This window comes from Olea europaea, chromosome 15 (genome assembly GCF_002742605.1).
Source record: "Olea europaea var. sylvestris chromosome 15, O_europaea_v1, whole genome shotgun sequence".
In the NCBI taxonomy this organism is placed as follows: domain Eukaryota; kingdom Viridiplantae; phylum Streptophyta; class Magnoliopsida; order Lamiales; family Oleaceae; genus Olea; species Olea europaea.
In genome coordinates, this window is record NC_036251.1 from 25,858,281 (window position 1) to 25,863,623 (window position 5,343).

At 35.8% G+C, this 5,343-nt stretch overlaps 1 long non-coding RNA gene across 2 annotated transcripts; it reads left to right on the top strand.

Moving 5' to 3' along the window:
- The first annotated feature begins 3,094 nt into the window (after window positions 1-3,094).
- Window positions 3,095-5,213, top strand: LOC111410651. 2 transcript variants are annotated; one of them, XR_002705727.1, is made up of 3 exons: window positions 3,095-3,147; window positions 4,127-4,274; window positions 4,428-5,213. It is a non-coding gene; the product is annotated as an uncharacterized LOC111410651 (long non-coding RNA). The 2 variants fall into 2 exon arrangements; XR_002705726.1 differs by lacking the exon at window positions 3,095-3,147 and adding an exon at window positions 3,155-3,271.
- Window positions 5,214-5,343: the final 130 nt, after the last annotated feature.

The following is a 5,343-nucleotide window of genomic DNA, read 5'->3' on the forward strand; positions in this document are numbered from 1 at the left end:
ATACTATTTCATAGTTGTGATGCTTTAGATTCCTACACTTAATACAAGGGCATCCTATCATTTCTGAATTTAGAGTTTCACAAGCTAGTTCTATAAACTTCCGTGCTCCATCTCTGTATTATTCTGAAAATCTACAACAACAATTATATGATCATTTTATATTATTGTTAAATTTTGAAACTAGATTTATAAGATTTTGTTTCAGACAGTAACCTTGATAATTGCAGCTATTCTTTGTCCATTATGATACTATCAAACATTGAACAGCAACAATTCAAATTGTGAACTAAATGGCCCCTTGTTTCGGTCTATTATAGGCCAATCACAAAGCCCTATGCTTCGGTCTATTATAGGCAGCTATTTGTCTAGCATCATCGTCAACTAAATGGCCCCTTGTTCACTTGACCGACTTGCTATAATAATTCCAAAACACCCAGTGAAGATATGTTAAACAAATAAAGTGGTATAAGAGATTGTGGGGGTTAAAGTGAACCTTTGATGAATTTTAGGTCATCTTCCAAAATTATAATCTTCACTGTAATCACGTGAGTATGAAAAAATCGATAAACCAAAGGTACGACAGAGGAGTTAAGGAAAATGAGCAGTACTGGAACAACTTCTTGCTCGATAACTATAAATTTCTTGACTGAATAATCTTATGATGGGAAACATTGATCCAGGTATATCAATTTAAGCTCACACCATGGGCCACTTCAATGGTTGTGCAATAAATTGATTGTAAGATTTTAAATCATAATGCTGAGAACAAGTTCCCATATTCCTTCTTAGGTAGCATATATAAATAGAATGGTTTAAGGAAAATCCGTGTATATATGATGCATACAACAAAGACAAAGATGTTCAATTTAGAGCTATTAAAACAGAATGATATCATATTAGCAGCCGGATTTTGTATATTTTCTAGTCAATCACTCATGAAAGTTTCTCATCCAGGCATCAGCTTTTCAATGGTGCTCTAAATATTCCAATATGGCTATTCCTCTTCATTTTTTTTTGGGTAGCTATAATTCCTAATATATACTTCAACATTGAAAATATCTTCTCGAAACTTCACCAGATAGTGCTAAGAGAACAAATATTACATATTGATTGCGAAAAATAATATAAAAGGGATGAAATATCAAGTTGCAATGACAAAAAATAGACGTCAAGCAAGTGTTTTAGAAAGTAATCAATTACACACAAGATGAACCAGAACTCTGGTGGATGAATAAGACTCCATCAGAATGTCTCACCCTCTAGCTGTTCCAATGGCAATTCCTAATAATTTTTGTTGTTAAAACTTGGATCTAAGGTAAATTCCCGATAAGTCATGCTCTGCTTCATGTAATATAGTCTTGTCTATGTGCAAATCCCCTCTTATTACTCTCCAGCCCAAATTCAACCTACCAACTCAATTTCAGCTCTCTTTTCACTACCACATTCCTTATTCCCTATTTAAAAATGCACAAGTTAAGAGAAACTTCATTTTTCCTCAATCTAGGGACGTCTGTGCAAGGGATATTTTCAAAAGAAAAAGTCCCAATAAGCTAACTTGGAGAATAAATCTTTCTTGCCTAACAATAAATCTTTCTTGGTCAAAGACTGCAGGGGATTCACCAAGTGGAGGATATATAATGCATAAACAATAAAATTAACTTACAGTCACAGTAGCAAGAGAGACTGCCTTCACCACTAATTGCTGCAGGGACAAAAGAAGACACAAAATTAGCAATCAGGAAAATAATTTGGATATCTAATAAAATTCTCCAAAATCTAGATGAAACTATTAACTTGAAATGGGTACACATAGAAATTAAAATATTACTAGAATCAAACTTTTTCGAATCGAAACCAAGAATCGATCAGTCCCCAACAGTTCTTCATTCTTAGTCTGAAATCGAGGACTTTAAAACCAAATGTCTTCTACATAATTATCTTGTTTTCTTACAATATATCACCAGACCGAACAAATAGGAAGACTCGAAAAGTATCAAGTTTGCAAGCAAATATCTCATCCCTAACCTCCCAACATCAAGTCATCTATAAACACGAGAGGCAATAGAAAGAACTAGCATCAATTATCTGTTTGGAAGAGAGTTTGCGGTGGCAGGGAGAGTGAGAACGGTGAGCGGCGGGAGAGGGAGTGATAGTGAGAGACGGGGAAGACACTATAGGGCTGGTATGGGTTATTTACAAACTAAAAGGGTCGGATTCGGTTCCGGGTGCGGGTTGGGTCTGGGTCTGGGTCAAGTTTTGTATGATTTATATTTTAATGTTGAATTCACTACTAAGAAATTAACGACAACATTGAAAGAACGTTGTCAAAGACACTTAACCTAACCGCAACGTTCAGTGAACGTTGCTAAAACCAACCAACGGCAACGTTCGGTGAACGTTGCTAAAAAATATACAGCAACGTGCATTGCCCGTTGCCAAAACTTGTTAACGGCAACGTTCAATGAACGTTGCTGAAACTAATTAACGGCAACGTTCAAAGAACATTGCTAAAATATTTACAGCAACGTGCATTGCACGTTGCCAAAAAAAAACAACAATGGCTTTTGAACGTTACGAAAGGGTGTATTAGCAACAACCACTCAAAAAACGCTGTTAACTCTTCATTTTCTCAACCAATGGCAACATGCATTTGCTGAATATTGCAATAAACCCCTTTTAGAAATATACAATTGGTGAATGTTGCCATTTATATGTTACCAAATGCCATTTTTCTTGTAGTGATACTACCATGCTGTACTTGAAATGAAATATAAACATAACCCTTTTTTTTATCGTACTTAATTATTCACATAATTAAATTTTCTTCAACAGCAATGTATATACTTAATATTAGGGATAATTGCAGCTGAAGCCCCAAACCCTTACAACACTAGCAGACTTTCTCCAAACTTTTGATTTGTTGCAGCTGTCACCAATAACCTTTCCAATCGTTGCATATGGGGCCCCTTTGGACGGTTTTCATCCAAAATTTCGTTAGTTGATCAAAAAATTGATTTTGACCACATTTTAATAGTTTTTAAAAGGGTAGGAATGGTAACTTCAACAAAAAATTGATTTTGACCAAAATTTCGTTAGTTGATCAAGCTTCTAATTGCCTGAGCTTGTTTGTGTATAGCAGTCTTAATAGTAAGTTGCTTAAATTTTATTATTTTTATATGAATGCAGCCAAAGATTTGATTCAAAATCGGTGAAATGCAATAAGAAATTATATTGAGATATACTAACAAGTGGTGGGTGGTTAGCTGACAAGGTAAGGATTTTCTCGTATTGAATAATATATGTGACACATATAATTGGCAAATGTGGAATGTTATTACAAAGTTTCATATTGCTACATATTGATGCGTTAATGTGAAACCATGGACCCTAAAAAACAAAGATTTATCTGAATGTGAAAAATTGCTACAATTTCACACACACACATTTTCCAAAACCCCTAAGTACACTCTGCAAAATACATACTGGGTAAGTCTACAAAGGATCTTCAAGTCTCATCCCAAGATAGTGCACAACTATCTCAACCCTGAAATGGAGAACATATAAGAGAGAGTCTCCTATTAAATATGCGAGAAAACACTTCTATATTTCTTGCATGACGCTTGATTTGGCATAAAAAACAGCTACTTATTTAAATAACCCATGAATGAACAAAAATACACTAAACAAATTTATGGTTATAGGAGCTTAGCATCAGGTATTTCTTGAGACTCTAGAAGACAATTGAAACTCAAGGAAAAAGTGTTTAATTTATGTATTGTCCGTTTTTAACTTGACTCCTCTCTTTCCAGCATGCTTTCTTCTCTAGAAAATATGTTGCTTTGCAAATTCAGCAATGAAAGCACTTGACCATATTGTTCTTTGTATTCATATCTAGGTTTTATTATGGCTTGAATTACTTTTTCCTTTGAGAAAGCATAAAAGGGATCTGCACAAAGGCATCAACTATAGAATTATTACAGTGACAACTTTTTGTTTTCTAATGTTAATTACATAACTTATTTTTGCAATTACATGTGTGAACTGTATCGTCTTTCACCATTAGGATGGAACTTATGGACGATGTATCCTGACATTACTTGATTCGAATAATTTCTGTTCTGTGCAGAAGAAGCAAAAATTGTATCCAAGTATGTACAGTGATAAAAATGGGTCTGGAAGATTACGAGGCTGCCAGAGGCTCTGTTCTGCAAAGGATTCTTCTAGGAAGGCATGGGAAAAAACTGATTCGGAGTCGTCATCTTCTGATTTTCAAGGTGATGAGGATCATTCTGATACACAGTTTGATTCCACATCAGATTCTGCTGGCTTATGTAGCAATTATTGTACTCGAATTCCTATAGGTCCGCTTTTTCAAGCAGATGTGCCAGAATCATGTGGAGACACTAACACTGATTCTAAATGTGTAGGTACCTTAATTTAGCCACTGGAGAAAGTAGAAGTAGACCAATCCTTAACTAAGGCGGGTTCTGTTGGCAAAGGTAGACAGGAATCGTGTCGCTGCCAGTCTCCAGGCTCTGTTGAATGCGTGAGGTTCCATGTGGGAGAGAAAAGGATGATTGTGAAGCTGGAGTTGGGCTCTGCTTTTTATGGATGGAAGTTTGATAATGTGGGTGAGGAAGTTGCACTTTCTTGGACAAAAGGAGAAGAAAACAAATTTCAGGATATAGTCAAGTCGAAACCTTCCTATGTGTATTTCTGGGATGAACTTTTCAATGTTCTTCCTTGCAAAGGCAGGGAATCATTGGTAAGCTACTACTACAATGTTTTTCTTCTTCAGCACAGAGGTTATCAGAATAGAACTTATACAAGTAATATTGACAGCGACGATGAGGAATCAGATTCCTCAGAATTTGGACCACCACGTAAGATATGGACAAATGCTTTCTGAATCCCCAAAGAAATCCCTAATTAAGTATCTGATAGGTTCCTGAAAGGTGGTTTAGGTTTGGTAGGCTTTATTAGAACATGTAATTACTAGAAAATTTTCAGTTGGAGCAGTGTTTTTCTTTCACTGCGACCAACCAAAATTGTGATCCAGTTGCAACTTTATGTTGGGAACTCGGACAGAGTGTTGCATGATTCGGAAATTTCGACGAAATTTGGTGCAATTTTGATTAGAATGGCATGGGTTCTTTTTGTATTTCTCAACACGAGTCTTATCCTCGCATTATGATTATCAACTGATTTTGGTATGCGCTACCGTTTCTTATATTTGCATATCTCGCAGCCCGCACCGAAACAGTGCTTTACCCATAGATGTCCAATCAACTGCTGCACTTGACAATTCTCTCTCTCTCTCTCTCTCTCTCTCTCTCTCTCTCT